The 16,910-nt window shown below is 40.1% G+C and overlaps 1 protein-coding gene across 1 annotated transcript in view; it reads right to left on the bottom strand.

The window, feature by feature from the left end:
• LOC136801353 (TNF receptor-associated factor 3-like) overlaps positions 1 to 16,910 on the bottom strand; it is an 83,399-nt gene that overhangs the window by 14,328 nt on the left and 52,161 nt on the right. The gene's annotated exons all lie outside the window — the stretch shown is intronic.

The following is a 16,910-nucleotide window of genomic DNA, read 5'->3' as shown; positions in this document are numbered from 1 at the left end:
CAAAAATTTCCACATTTTAAACGCACGTGGAAGAAAATGTCCAAATTCAAAGCAAAAATTTCCATGTTTTAAACGCAAGTGGAAGAAAGAGTCCAAATTCACAGCAAAAATTTCCACGTTTTACACGCACAGCGGGAAGAAAATGTCCAAATTCACAGCCAAAAGTTTTTTGTTTCTGATATATGTTTGTATATCAGAGTTTAGATGCATTTGGTTTGTTTTGGTTTATCCGGACTCTTGGTTCAGCCTCACTCTCATGTCTATATAAGGCCTCAGTTTCTTCACATGGCCCTTTTTCAGTTCTTCATTTCTTACCTTAGTGCTGACTGCTGTATTTTTGCTCCTCCACCCACCCCAGCATCTAGGGAGCTTCCTTTTTTAGCAATTTCTTTTTATTTTGAAGCCTTGTTTATTTACACCTGCCTTTTAGTACTATTACTCCTGTTTTGTAATTTTCAGCCATATACTCAATATTGTTTACACGTACTATTTACTGTTTACTGTTTACTGTTTTTTGTCATTTTGTCACTTTTGCTGTTTTATAACTATATGTGTTTGTATTGTGTTTTCTTTACGCGTATCTGTGTATTCATTTATTTTATTCTAGTTTTTATTCCTGTACATATTTGCCATGTCATTGTCTTCATTTCAAGAACTGAAAATACCATATGTAGATCACACTGTGTGCCTTCCTGCCTAGTCCCCCTTTCGACCACTTGTGTTTAACCACGTTTTAAACGCATGTGGAAGAAAATGTCGACCGATAATGATATATTGTATCATGTCGGTCGATTATCTTTGAATATTAAATCTAAACGTGCATTTTAAACGTGAAAAACCTTTTGGTTGTGAATTTGGACGTTTAGATTCTAAAAAGTGAGTCGGTCGGTTTAAAAAGTGAGTCGGTCGGTCTATAAAGTGAGTCGGTCGGTCTATAAAGTGAGTTGGTTGGTTTAAAAAGTGAGTCGGTCGGTTTAAAAAGTGAGTCGGTCGGTGTAAAAAGTGAGTCGGTCGGTTTAAAAAGTGAGTCGGTCGGTCTAATAAGTGAGTCGGTCGGTCTAATAAGTGAGTCGGTCGGTCTAAAAAGTGAGTCAGCCGGTATAATAAGTGAGTCGGCCGGTCTAAAAAGTGAGTCGGCCGGTCTAAAAAGTGAGTCGGTCGGTCTAAAAAGTGAGTCGGTTGGTCTAAAAAGTGAGTCGGTCGGTCTAAAAAGTGAGTCGGTCGGTCTACAAAGTGAGGCGGTCGGTCGGTCTACAAAGTGAGGCGGTCGGTCGGTCTACAAAGTGAGGCGGTCGGTCGGTCTACAAAGTGAGGCGGTTTAATTTTTCAAATATACCTAGCATGATCAAAGTTGATAAAATGTCCTGTTTTTCAAGAATAGAAGAGAAGAGATTGCATCTCTCATGCCAAACCAAACGAAGCATCAAATCCAGGAAAGATTAACAATAAACTTCATCATCGTCCATTTCTTGTAACAATCACACAAAAATCATGATCCAATTCAACTCATTAAAGCATGAAACCCAAAGAAAAAGAGCAAATGAGCAGTAGCAACCAGTTGTTTTTTTGCCGCCATCTTTATTTTGACTGTTAGAAAGCAGTATGGTCCGATCAAAAATACGCTTCCGAACCGGGCGACGTTTCCCGATCTGCAAGGAACCGTAGGCATGTTTTCCGATGACGTGTCTCAAAAAAAACGTACTCCGCCTCAAAAAAAAAACTCTACTGTTTTCCCGCTCGGAGCTCGATTTAAAAAGAAACTTGGAAAAAAATTCCATAATGGCCCCCCCACGGCTCACTCACATTAGACTTTTAGTATATAGACTAGCCGTCACCCGGCGTCGCACCCGCCGAGTAGAGTGTTGTTGAACACATCAAAAGCCCTTTGGATGCTGGGGGGAGGGTAATAAGGTTGAATTCTAAGCCCAAACAACAAAAAATTACCCTTTTAAATGGTTGAAAACTAAAAATATTGCAAATTTCATGTTTTGTGACGTCATTTGGGCCCTAATTGACGTTATCGAAAGGGTAATGAACTTTTTACTTCACTTAAATCAATCTGTCATATAGCCAAAAGATTCTCACGATGATTTCCGATCCAATGAGGGGTCATCCATTGCTTAAATCCTTATCAAATTCGAGATATTGTATTTTTTTAGGTTTTGATGACGTCATCGGACTCAAAATGGCCCCAATTTGAATACATTTACTTTTGAAAGTTTCTATATACCCACTTTTACCCCTGCCAACTTATTCTCCATTAATTTTCCGATCCGATGAGGGGTCAACCATCTCCTAACTCCTTTCCAATCTCGAGATATTGCATTTTTCCTGTTTTGATGACGTCATCAAATGAAAACGCCTAAAATTTAAGCCAAATTTCAAAGTCACTTTCAAGCCTTACAACCCCTTCCATCTTATTCGCCATAGAATTCTCGATCCAATGAGGGGTCAACGACCTCCCAACTCCTTTTCAAACTCGAGATATCGCATTTTGAAGATTTTCCGAAATCTGTGACGTCATTGGGTCTCTTTACCCCTAATGTTATCAACGGTCGATTCGCGAATTTTGAAATTTTTGCGGTCAACGGGTAGCTTGTGCCCCAAGGGTCCCAAAAAACCAAAAAACGTCAATTATTTCCACGGGAAAGTGGGTTTTTAAATTTGCGAAAGATTTGCACTGCAACGACTTCTTTAAAAAAACGCTAATTTTCACACTCTTCCCCTGACCACTTTCGCTTTCGTTTTCACCACCCATACAATCAGTCGGTCACGTAACTCTGGAACCCCAATCTCAAAAATCCATAATGGCTCCCCCACAGCTCAATACGAATTAGACTTTTAGTATATAGACTAGCCGTCACCCGGCGTCGCACCCGCCGAGTAGAGTGTTGTTGAACACATCAAAAGCCCTTTGGATGCATAATTGGCATTCATAATTTCCAAAAATATCAAAAAGAAAAAAAGTCGTGATCATGCCAGGAAATTGCTTAAAAAAACTTTCGATTGAGGCGAAAATATAAAAATGTAGTGTTTCCGGAAAACAGCCGGATGAAAAATAATAATCTTATGACCCGGCCGCAGACTATGGATTCATCTATATAGTTAATCACAAAAAAAAGTTGGAGCATTCAAGCTATCAAAGTAGTTTTAAACGCACGTGGAAGAAAATGTCCAAATTCACAACCAAAAGTTATCCCGTTAAACGCACGTGGAAGAAAATGTCCAAATTCACAACCAAAATTTTTCCACGTTTTAAACGCATGTGGAACTGGAAGAAAATGTCAAGTTTACGACAAAAGTGAAAGTTTTCCACATTTTAGACGCACAGGAAATAAAACGTCAAAATTCACAACCAAAATTTTTTCCACGTTTTAAACCGCGTTGAAGAAAATGTCAAGTTTACGACAAAAGTGAAAGTTTTCCACATTTTTTAAACGCACAGGGAAGAAAATGTCCAATTTCACAGCAAATATTTCCACATTTCAAATGCACGTGGAAGAAAATGTCCGAATTCACAGCAAAAATTTCCACGCTTTAAACGCACGTGGAAGAAAATGTCCAAATTCATAGCAAATATGTCCATGTTTTAAACGCACATGGAAGAAAATGTCCAAATTCACAGCGAAAAGTTTTCCACGTTCAGTCTGGGAAATCCTCTCAATTACACGCTTATGTTCCGAGGGCTAAGCGCGAATTGCATGGTTATAATTTACGCCCGCTCCCGCCCCGGTTGAACTTGCTTAGGGATTTCAAGGGGTTTAGAATTCTCTAATTCGGGCGAAGGCATGGTTTAACGGGCAATCCATTTTTACGGAATCTTCTTCTACGATAAATTTTGAGTAAAACTGCCCTAGGCTTTTGAAATTCAACAAAGCTTTCGGAAGGAATTGCATGTCAAAAATATAGGAAATTTTAAAGCGTGCAATTGCTCGCTTACCGCAAAAGCCGTCACCCGTCAATCTTGCTTAACGCTTACCGCCCGTTTCAGAACAATTTTGATAACCGTGCAATTGCGCGCTTACTGCCTCGGAACATAAGCGTGCAATTGAGAGGATTTCTCAGACTGACGTTTAAAACGCATGCGGAAGAAAATGTCCAAATTCACAACCAAAAGTTTTCCACGTTTAATAAAATGCATTTTAAAATACCAAGGGAAACTCAATCATTAATCAGTAAATTCCGTTCAGGATTTGAATTTTTACTTACAGTTCTTATCCAACCACAACCATTTGGTACATCTACCATCCATTCTGACAACATCATAAAAAAGTGAGTTCAAACTTTTTTGATGTTGCAAGTATTTAATTTTTCAAATAGACCTAGCATGGTCAGATTTATCCACAAATGTTGCGTCCTTGTTAGAATTTGTGTAAATATACAGCCAAAATTGAGATAAGTTGGTTGTGAAAGTTGATAAAGTGTCCTCTTTTTCAAGAATTCAAGAGATTGCATTGCATCTCTCAAGCCACACCAAACGAAGCATCAAATCCAGCAAAGAATAATAAAACTTCATCATCAACCATTTCTTGTAACAATCACACAAAAATCAAATCAATTCAACTTATTAAAGCATCATAAAAACCAAACAAAAATAGCAAAAGAGCAGTAGCAACCAGTTGTTTATTGCCGCCATCTTTATTTTGACTGTTATAAAGCAGTATGGGCTGATCATAGATACGCTTCCGAACCGGGCGACGTTTCCCGATCGGCAAGGAACCGTAGGCATGTTTTCCGGTGACGTGTCTCAAAAGAAACGTACTCCGCCTCGAAAAAAGAACACTGTACTGTTTTCCCGCTCGGAGCTCGATCTAAAAAGAGACTTGGAAAAAAATCCATAATGGCTCCCCCACGGCTCATAGACTAGCCGTCACCCGGCGTCGCACCCGCCGAGTAGAGTGTTGTTGAACACATCAAAAGCCCTTTCGATGGTGGGGGAGGCTAATGAGCTTGAATTCTTAGCCCAAGCAACGAAAAATTACCATTTTAAATAATTGAAACAAAAAATATTGCAAATTTCATGTTTTGTGACGTCATTTGGGCCATAAGTGACGTCATCGAAAGGGTAATAAACTTTTTACTTCACTGAAAGTATTTCTTCGTTGACTTAAAAGATTCTCTCGATGATTTCCGATCCAATGAGGGGTCAACCATTGCTTTAATCTTTCTCGAGATATTGTATTTTTTAGGTTTTTATGACGTCATCGGACCAAAAATACCCCAATTGAATATATTCATTTTTGAAAGTTTCTATATACCCTCTTTTACCCCTCCCAAATTATTCTCCATTAAATTCCCGATCCAATGAGGGGTCAATGACCTTCCAACTCCTTTCCAATCTTGAGATTTTGCATTTTTTCCTTTTATTTTAATGACGTCATCAACTGAAAACGCCTAAAAATTCAGCCAAATTTTAAAATCACACTCAAGCCTCATAACACCTCCCATCTTATTCTCCATAAAATTCTCGATCCAATGAGGGGTCAACGACCTTTCAACTCCTTTTCAAACTCGAGATATCTCATTTTCAAGTTTTTCCCAAACCTGTGACGTCATTGGGTCCCTTTACCCCTAATGTTGTCAACGGTCAATTCGCGAATTTTGAAATTTTTGCGGTCATCGGGTAGCTTGTGCCCCAAGGGTCCCAAAAACCCCAAAAACGTCAATTATTTCCACGGGAAAGTGGGTTTTTAAATTTGCGAAAGATTTGCACTGCAACGACTTCTTTAAAAAACGCTAATTTTCACACTCTTCCCTTGACCACTTTCGCTTTCGTTTTCAACCACCCAACCAACCATCCAACCAAAAAGTCGGTCACGTAACTCTCGAACCCCCATCTCAAAAATCCAAAATGGCCACCCCACGGCTCATAGAAAATTAGACTTTTAGTATATAGACTAGCCGTCACCCGGCGTCGCACCCGCCGAGTAGAGTGTTGTTGAACACATCAAAAGCCCTTTGGATGGTGGGGGAGGGTAAAAATTGTATATTGTAAGCCCAAAGAACGAAATATTACCACTTTTCACTGATCGAAGTTTGAAAAATCGCATATTTTATGTTTGGTGACGTCAATTGCGCCCTAAATGACGTTATCGAAAAGGTAATAAATTTATCACTTCACTGAAATCAATTTGACATTTACCAAAAAGATACATTTGATGATTTCCGATCCAATGAGGGGTCAATCATTGCTTAAATCCTTATCAAATTCGAGATATTGTATTTTTTAGGTTTTGATGACGTCATCTGACTCAAAATGGCCCCAATTTGAATACATTTACTTTTGAAAGTTTCTATATACCCACTTTTACCCCTGCCAACTTATTCTCCATTAAATTTCCGATCCGATGAGGGGTCAACCATCTCCTAACTCCTTTCCAATCTCGAGATATCGCATTTTTTCCGGTTTTGATGACGTCATCAACTGAAAAACGCCTAAAATTCAGCCGAATTTCAAAGTCGCACTCAAGCCATATAAACCCTCCCATCTTATTCTCCATAAAATTATCGATCCAATGAGGGGTCACCGACCTCCCAACTCCTTTTCAAACTCGAGATATCGCAATTTGAAGTTTTTCCCAAATCTGTGACGTCATTGGGTCCCTTTACCCCTAATGTTCTCAACGGTCAATTCGCGAATTTTGGAATTTTTGCGGTGAACTGGTAGCTTATGCCCCAAGGGTTCCAAAAAACCAAAAAACGTCAATTATTTCCACGGGAAAGTGGGTTTTTAAATTTGCGAAAGATTTGCACTGCAACGACTTCTTACAAAAACGCTAATTTTCACTCTCTTCCCCTGACCACTTTCGCTTTCGTTTTCAACCACCCACCCAACCATCCAACCAAAAAATCGGTCACCTAACTCTCGAACCCCCATCTCAAAAATCCATAATGGCCCCCTCACGGCTCACTCACATTCTACGTTTAGTAATATAGACTAGCCGTCACCCGGCGTCGCACCCGCCGAGGAGTAGATAAGCTGAACGCATCATAAGCCCTTTGGATAGTAAGTAAAGGGAATATTATGGACTGATTTATTCCCAAAGAACGAAAAATTGTCACTCAAGCAGACCAATCAAAAATCGAAAAATCGTAAATTTAATGTTTTGTGACGTCATTTGGGTCCTAAATGACGTCATTGAAAGGGTAATTAATATTTTGCTTGACTGAAATCAATTTATCATTTACCGAAAGATTCTCTCGATGATTTCCGATACAATATGAGGGGTCAACCATTGCTTAAATCCTTCTCAAACTTTAGATATTCTATTTTTTAGGTTCTGATGACGTCATCGGGCCAAAGATGCCCGAATATATTTATTTTCGAAAGTCTCTTTATACCCACTCTTACCTTTCTTAACTTATTCTCTATTAAATTCCCGATCCAATGAGGGGTCAACCATCTCTTAACTCCTTTCCAATCTCGAGATATTGCCTTGTTAAGTTTCTTAGCTCTCTTCCGTAAAAGCCCGGGCTATAAAATATACGGTCTATCACGTTGCTATGTGAACGGATTTAAAGAAAAATGGCGGATTCCCGATATAAACAAAACACAAGGAACAAAAATGTGTCACAGATTAGAAAAAGTTTTTTTCCTATTTTCCTTCCCTATTACCCATTTTACTTTTTATATTATATAGACATATAATGATTAACAACTGAATACTTTAAAAGCAAGAAGCTAAGCTCGAAGGCCAAAACCATTTACTACACAGACAACATGAAGTTATTGAGGACAAAAAACTGGTATGGTATAAAATGAAAATAACATCCGCTCAATACTATAAAGGAACCCAAAGAAATGGAAGATAGGATAATGTCAATATTTTTATAATGAGGTTTAGTGTTAATTGAAGAGGTGCTAGTGATAAATTTAATGTGTACAAATCTGAATGAAATTAGAATGATTCATTTTATCATATAATGGTGTCAATAAAACTATAACCTTTTCCTATCTACAACAACATAATAAAAATGATTACAATATTGTACGTACCAAATATTCATTGTTGCTGCTTCTTCTTGCGCAGCACAGCCCGCAACCAAAGTAAAGTATCGAAGAGAAACGTATAATGCGGCAATCACAAATATCTTCATTTTGCGTCCTTGTTGGGTCTAAAAAGTGAGTCGGTCGATCAGTCTAAAAAGTGAGTCGGTCGGGCGGTCAAGTGAGTCGGTCGGTCAAGTGAGTATGTCGGTCAAGTGAGTCAGACGGTCGATCAGTCTAAAAAGTGAGTCAGTCTACAAAATGAGGCGGTCGGTTGGTCTACAAAATGAGGCGGTCGGACGGTCTACAAAATGAGGCGGTCGGTCGGTCTACAAAATGAGGCGGTTTGTCGGTCTACAAACTGAGGCGGTCGGTTGGTCGGTCTACAAAATGAGGCTGTTGGTCCGTCTACAAAATGAGGCGGTCGGTAGGGCTACAAAATGAGGCGGTCGGTAGGGCTACAAAATGAGGCGGTCGGAAGGGCTACAAAATGAGGCGGTCGGTCGGTCGGTCTACAAAGTGAGGCGGTCGGTTGGTCGGTCTACAAAGTGAGGCGGTCGGTCGATCTACAAAATGAGGCGGTCGGTTGATCTAAAAAGTGAGTCAGCCGGTCGGTCGGTCGGTCGGTCGGTCAGTCGGTCGGTCGGTCGGTCGGTCGGTCGGTCGTTTGAAACGAACACATTTGTGATTGCCGCCTACAAAGACTACCAAATTACTTGGATACCATTTTAAATAATTGAAACAAAAAATATTGCAAATTTCATGTTTTGTGACGTCATTTGGGCCATAAGTGACGTCATCGAAAGGGTAATAAACTTTTTACTTCACTGAAAGTATTTCTTCGTTGACTTAAAAGATTCTCTCGATGATTTCCGATCCAATGAGGGGTCAACCATTGCTTTAATCTTTCTCGAGATATTGTATTTTTTAGGTTTTTATGACGTCATCGGACCAAAAATACCCCAATTGAATATATTCATTTTTGAAAGTTTCTATATACCCTCTTTTACCCCTCCCAAATTATTCTCCATTAAATTCCCGATCCAATGAGGGGTCAATGACCTTCCAACTCCTTTCCAATCTTGAGATTTTGCATTTTTCCTTTTTATTTTAATGACGTCATCAACTGAAAACGCCTAAAAATTCAGCCAAATTTTAAAATCACACTCAAGCCTCATAACACCTCCCATCTTATTCTCCATAAAATTCTCGATCCAATGAGGGGTCAACGACCTTTCAACTCCTTTTCAAACTCGAGATATCTCATTTTCAAGTTTTTCCCAAACCTGTGACGTCATTGGGTCCCTTTACCCCTAATGTTGTCAACGGTCAATTCGCGAATTTTGAAATTTTTGCGGTCATCGGGTAGCTTGTGCCCCAAGGGTCCCAAAAACCCCAAAAACGTCAATTATTTCCACGGGAAAGTGGGTTTTTAAATTTGCAAAAGATTTGCACTGCAACGACTTCTTTAAAAAACGCTAATTTTCACACTCTTCCCTTGACCACTTTCGCTTTCGTTTTCAACCACCCAACCAACCATCCAACCAAAAAGTCGGTCACGTAACTCTCGAACCCCCATCTCAAAAATCCAAAATGGCCACCCCACGGCTCATAGAAAATTAGACTTTTAGTATATAGACTAGCCGTCACCCGGCGTCGCACCCGCCGAGTAGAGTGTTGTTGAACACATCAAAAGCCCTTTGGATGGTGGGGGAGGGTAAAAATTGTATATTGTAAGCCCAAAGAACGAAATATTACCACTTTTCACTGATCAAAACTCGGAAAACAGCATATTTCATGTTTGGTGACGTCATTTTGGCCCTAAGTGACGTCAACGAAAGGGTAATAAACTTTTCACTTCACTGAAATCAATTTGTCATTTATCCAAAAGATTCTCTTGATGATTTCCGATCCAATGAGGGGTCAACCATTGCTTAAATCCTACTCAAACTCAAGATATTGTATTTTTCCGTTTTTGATGACGTCATCGGACCCATAAAGCCACACAAATTGAATATATTTATTTTTGAAAGTCTCTATATACCAACTCCTACCCTCCCAGCTTATTCTCCATTAAATTTACGATCCAATGAGGGGTCAACGACCTCCCAACCCCTTTCCAATCTCGAGATATCGCATATTTCCTGTTTTGATGACGTCATGAACTGAAAATGCCTAAAAATTCAGCCAAATTTTAAGGTCACACTCAAGCCATATAAACCCTCCCATCTTATTCTCCATAAAATTCTCGATCCAATGAGGGGTCACCGACCTCCCAACTCCTTTTCAAACTCGAGATATCGCATTTTGAAGTTTTTCCCAAATCTGTGACGTCATTGGATCCCTTTACCCCTAATGTTGTCAACGGTCAATTCGTGAATTTCGAAATTTTTGCGGTCAACGGGTAGCTTATGCCCCAAGGGTCCCAAAAAACCAAAAAACGTCAATTATTTCCACGGGAAAGTGGGTTTTTAAATTTGCGAAAGATTTGCACTGCAACGACTTCTTTAATAAAACGCTAATTTCCACACTCTTCCCCTGACCACTTTTGCTTTCGTTTTCAACCACCCATCCAACCACCCAACCAAAAAATCGGTCACGTAACTCTCGAACCCCCATCCCAAAAATCCATAATGGCTCCCCCACGACTCATAGAAAATTAGACTTTTAGTATATAGACTAGCCGTCACCCGGCGTCGCACCCGCCGAGTAGAGTGTTGTTGAACACATCAAAAGCCCTTTGGATGGTGGGGGGGAAGGGTAATAAGGTTGAATTCTAAGCCCAAAGAACGAAATACTACCACTTATCACTGATCGAAGTTTGAAAAATCGCATATTTTATGTTTGGTGACGTCAATTGCGCCCTAAATGACGTTATCGAAAAGGTAATAAATTTATCACTTCACTGAAATCAATTTGACATTTACCAAAAAGATTCTTTTGATGATTTCCGATCCAATGAGGGGTCAATCATTGCTTAAATCCTTATCAAATTCGAGATATTGTATTTTTTAGGTTTTGATGACGTCATCTGACTCAAAATGGCCCCAATTTGAATACATTTACTTTTGAAAGTTTCTATATACCCACTTTTACCCCTGCCAACTTATTCTCCATTAAATTTCCGATCCGATGAGGGGTCAACCATCTCCTAACTCCTTTCCAATCTCGAGATATCGCATTTTTCCGGTTTTGATGACGTCATCAACTGAAAACGCCTAAAAATTCAGCCGAATTTCAAAGTCGCACTCAAGCCATATAAACCCTCCCATCTTATTCTCCATAAAATTATCGATCCAATGAGGGGTCACCGACCTCCCAACTCCTTTTCAAACTCGAGATATCGCAATTTGAAGTTTTTCCCAAATCTGTGACGTCATTGGGTCCCTTTACCCCTAATGTTCTCAACGGTCAATTCGCGAATTTTGGAATTTTTGCGGTGAACTGGTAGCTTATGCCCCAAGGGTTCCAAAAAACCAAAAAACGTCAATTATTTCCACGGGAAAGTGGGTTTTTAAATTTGCGAAAGATTTGCACTGCAACGACTTCTTACAAAAACGCTAATTTTCACTCTCTTCCCCTGACCACTTTCGCTTTCGTTTTCAACCACCCACCCAACCATCCAACCAAAAAATCGGTCACCTAACTCTCGAACCCCCATCTCAAAAATCTATAATGGCCCCCTCACGGCTCACTCACATTCTACGTTTAGTAATATAGACTAGCCGTGTTTGTAACGATCATGCTAGGTATATTTGAAAAATTAAACCGCCTCACTTTGTAGACTGACCGACCGACCGCCTCACTTTGTAGACCGACCGACCGCCTCACTTTGTAGACCGACCAACCGACTCACTTTTTAGACCGACCGACTCACTTTTTAGACCGGCCGACTCACTTTTTAGACCGACCAACCGACTCACTTATTAGACCGAACGACTCACTATTTAGACCGACCGACTCACTTATTAGACCGACCGACTCACTTATTAGACTGACTGACTCACTTATTAGACCGACCGACTCACTTTTTAAACCGACCGACTCACTTTTTAAACCGACCGACTCACTTTTTAAACCGACCGACTCACTTTTTAAACCGACCGACTCACTTTTTAAACCGACCGACTCACTTTATAGACCGACCGACTCACTTTATAGACCGACCGACTCACTTTATAGACCGACCGACTCACTTTTTAGACCGGCCGACTCACTTATTAGACCGACCGACTCACTTTTTAGACCAACCGACTCACTTATTAGACCGACCGACTCACTTATTAGACCGACCGACTCACTTTTTAAACCGACTGACTCACTTTTTAGACCCACCGACTCACTTTTTAAACCGACCGACTCACTTTTTAGAATCTAAACGTCCAAATTCACAACCAAAAGGTTTTTCACGTTTAAAATGCACGTTTAGATTTAATATTCAAAGATAATCGACCGACATGATACAATATATCATTATCGCATTGGTCAACATTTTCTTCCGCATGCGTTTAAAACGTGGAAAAAACTTTTGGCTGTGAATTTGGACATTTTCTTCCCGCTGTGCGTGTAAAACGTGGAAATTTTTGCTGTGAATTTGGACACTTTCTTCCACTTGCGTTTAAAATATGGAAATTTTTGCTTTGAATTTGGACATTTTCTTCCACGTGCGCAGACGTGCGTTTAAAATGTGGAAATTTTTGCTGTGAATTTGGACACGTCCCTTGCCATCCAAAGGGCTTTTGATGTGTTCAACAACACTCTACTCGGTGGGGCTCTAAATGACGTCATCAAAAAGTAATATATTTTTTGCTTCACTGAAATCAATTTGTCATCTAACCAAAATATTCTCTTGATGATTTCCGATCCAATGAGGGGTCAATCATTGCTTGAATCCTTCTCAAACTCCAGATATTAGATTTTTCAGGTTTTGATGACGTCATCGGACCCAAAATGCCTCAGTTTGAATATATTTTTTATTTTCGAAAGTCTGTATATACCAACTCTTACCCCTCCTAACTTATTCTTCATTAAATTTCCGATCCAATGAGGGGTCAACGACTTCCCAACCCCTTTCCAGTCTCGAGATATCGCATTTTTCATGTTTTGATGACGTCATCAACTGAAAACGCCTAAAATTTCAGCCAAGTTTAAAAGTCACTTTCAAGCCTTATAACCCCTCCCATCTTATTCTCTATAAAATAATCGATCCAATGAGGGGTCACCGACCTTCCAACTCCTTTTCAAACTCGAGATATCGCATTTTGAAGTTTTTCCCAAATCTCTGACGTCATTGGGTCCCTTTACCCCTAATGTTGTTAACGGTCGATTCGCGAATTTCGGAATTTTTGCGGTCAACGGGTAGCTTATGCCCCAAGGGTCCCAAAAAACCAAAAAACGTCAATTATTTCCACGGGAAAGTGGGTTTTTAAATTTGCGAAAGATTTGCACTGCAACGACCTCTTCACAAAAACGCTAATTTCCACACTCTTCCCCTGACCACTTTCGCTTTCGTTTTAAACCACCCACCCAACCATCCAACCAAAAAATCGGTCACGTAACTCTCGAACCCCCATCTCAAAAATCCATAATGGCCCCCTCACGGCTCACTCACATTCTACGTTTAGTAATATAGACTAGCCGTCACCCGGCGTCGCACCCGCCGAGGAGTAGATAAGCTGAACGCGGCATAAGCCCTTTGGATAGTAAAGGGGAAACTATAGACTGAATTAATCCCAAAGTACAAACACGTCCCTTCTTTAAAAAAACGCTAATTTTCACACTCTTCCCCTGACCACTTTCGCTTTCGTTTTCAACCACCCATCCATCCAACCAACCGAATTCGGTCACGTAACTCGCGAACCCCATCTCAAAAATCCATAATGGCCCCCTCACGGCTCACTCACATTCTACGTTTAGTAATATAGACTAGCCGTCACCCGGCGTCGCACCCGCCGAGGAGTAGATAAGCTGAACGCGGCATAAGCCCTTTGGATAGTAAAGGGGAAACTATAGACTGAATTAATCCCAAAGTACAAACACGTCCCTTCTTTAAAAAAACGCAGGTTTTAATGTTTTTTTGGGACCCTTGGGGCATAAGCTACCCGTTGACCGCAAAAATTTCAAAATTCGCGAATTGACCGTTGACAACATTAGGGGTAAAGGGACCCATTGACGTCACAGATTTGGGAAAAACTTCAAAATGCGATATCTCGAGTTTGAAAAGGAGTTGGAAGGTCGGTGACCCCTCATTGGATTGAGAATTTTATGGCGAATAAGATGGGAGGGGTTATAAGGCTTGAAAATGACTTTGAAATTTGGCTGAATTTTTAGGCGTTTTCAGTTGATGACGTCATCAAAACAGGAAAAATGCGATATCTCGATATTGGATAGGGGTTGGGAGGTCGTTGACCCCTCATTTGATCGGAAATTTAATGGAGAACAAGTTGGGAGGGGTAAGAGTGGGTATATAGAAACTTTCGAAAATAAATATATTCAAATTGAGGCATTTTGGGTCCGATGACATCATCAAAACCTGACAAATACAATATCTGGAGTTTGAGAAGGATTTAAGCAATGGTTGACCCCTCATTGGATCAGAAATCATCGAGACAATCTTTTGGGTAAATGACAAATTGATTTCAGTGAAGTGAAAAGTTTATTACCCTTTGGAAGACGTCATTTAGGGCCCAAATGACGTCACCAAACATTATATTTGCGATTTCTCGAGTTTTGATCGGTCTCAAGTGGCAATTTTTCGTTCTTAGGGATTAATTCAGTCTATGGTTTCTCCTTTACTATCTAAAGGGCTTAGGATGCGTTCAGCTTATCTAATCCTCGGCGGGTGCGAGACTGAATTAATCCCAAAGTACAAACAATTGCAATTTAAGACCGAGGGGTCATCCATTGCTTAAATCCTTATCAAACTCGAGATATTGTATCTTTTAGGTTTTGATGACGTCATCGGACTCAAAATGCCCTCAATTTGAATACATTTACTTTTGAAAGTTTCTATATACCCACTTTTACCCCTGCCAACTTATTCTCCTTTAAATTTCCGATCCAATGAGGGGTCAACGACCTCCCAACACCTATCCAATCTCGAGATATCGCATTTTTCCTGTTTTGATGACGTCATCAACTGAAAACGCCTAAAAATTCAGCCAAATTTCAAAGTCGCACTCAAGCCATATAAACCCTCCCATCTTATTCCCCATAAAATTCTCGATCCAATGAGGGGTCACCGACCTCCCAACTCCTTTTCAAACTCGAGATATCGCATTTTGAAGTTTTTCCCAAATCTGTGACGTCATTGAGTCCCTTTACCCCTAATGTTGTCAACGGTCAATTCGCGAATTTTGAAATTTTTGCGGTCAACGGGTACCTTGTGCCTCAAGGGTCCCAAAAAACCCAAAAACGTCAATTATTTCCACGGGAAAGTGGGTTTTTAAATTTGCGAAAGATTTGCACTGCAACGACTTCTTCACAAAAACGCTAATTTCCACACTCTTCCCCTAACCACTTTCGCTTTCGTTTTTAACCACCCACCCAACTATCCAACCAAAAAATCGGTCACGTAACTCTCGAACCCCCATCTCAAAAATCCATAAGGGCCCCCTCACGGCTCACTCACATTCTACGTTTAGTAATATAGACTAGCCGTCACCCGGCGTCGCACCCGCCGAGTAGAGTGTTGTTGAACACATCAAAAGCCCTTTGGATGGTGGGGGGGGGGTAAAAATTGTATATTGTAAGCCCAAAGAACGAAATATTACCACTTTTCACTGATCAAAACTCGGAAAACAGCATATTTCATGTTTGGTGACGTCATTTTGGCCCTAAGTGACGTCATCGAAAGGGTAATAATTTTTTCACTTCACTGAAATCAATTTGTCATTTATCCAAAAGATTCTCTTGATGATTTCCGATCCAATGAGGGGTCAACCATTGCTTAAATCCTACTCAAACTCAAGATATTGTATTTTTCCGTTTTTGATGACGTCATCGGACCCATAAAGCCACAATTTGAATATATTTATTTTTGAAAGTCTCTATATACCCACTCTAACCCCTCCCAGCTAATTCCACGTAAAATTTCCGATCAAATGAGGGGTTAGCCATTTCCTAACTCCTATCCAATCTTGAGATATCGCATTTTTCCTGTTTTGATGACGTCATCAACTGAAAACGCCTAAAAATTCAGCCAAATTTCAAAGTCACACTCAAGCCTCATAACCCATCCCATCTTATGCTCCATAAAATTCTCGATCCAATGAGGGGTCACCGACCTCCCAACTCCTTTTCAAACTCGAGATAACGCATTTTGAAGTTTTTTCCCAAATCTGTGACGTCATTGGGTCCCTTTACCCCTAATGTTGTCAACGGTCAATTCGCGAATTTTGAAATTTTTGCGGTCAACGGGTAGCTTATGCCCCAAGGGTCCCAGAAAACCAAAAAACGTCAATTATTTCCACGGGAAAGTGGTTTTTTAAATTTGCGAAAGATTTGCACTGCAACGACTTCTTCACAAAAACGCTAATTTTCACACTCTTCCCCTGACCACTTTCGCTTTCGTTTTCAACCAAATACCACCGATATATGTTTGTATATATCGGTGCCAAATACCCACCCATCCAACAAAACAATCGGTCACGTAACTCTCGAACCCCCATCTCAAAAATCCATAATGGCTCCCCCACGGCTCACTCACATTAGACTTTTAGTATATAGATTATAGTCCATACCAATGTTTCTGATAATCCATAAACCTTTCCAACAATGTTAATTGATCGTTTTAATGAAGAAGTCGAAGTGTTTATCAAATTGAAGGCTAATACACACTTTTTTATAACAATAATGTATTTTGGCTAGTTTGGTTGTACTCACCCTGAAGTTATTCTTATAAAAAAAGCGTGTATTCTATTTG

The sequence above is a fragment of the Clytia hemisphaerica genome, unplaced genomic scaffold (genome assembly GCF_902728285.1).
Source record: "Clytia hemisphaerica strain Z4C2 unplaced genomic scaffold, Clytia hemisphaerica genome assembly, whole genome shotgun sequence".
NCBI lineage: Eukaryota > Metazoa > Cnidaria > Hydrozoa > Leptothecata > Clytiidae > Clytia > Clytia hemisphaerica.
Note: the sequence above shows the minus strand (reverse complement) of the source record. Positions and strands in the feature narration are given on the sequence as shown.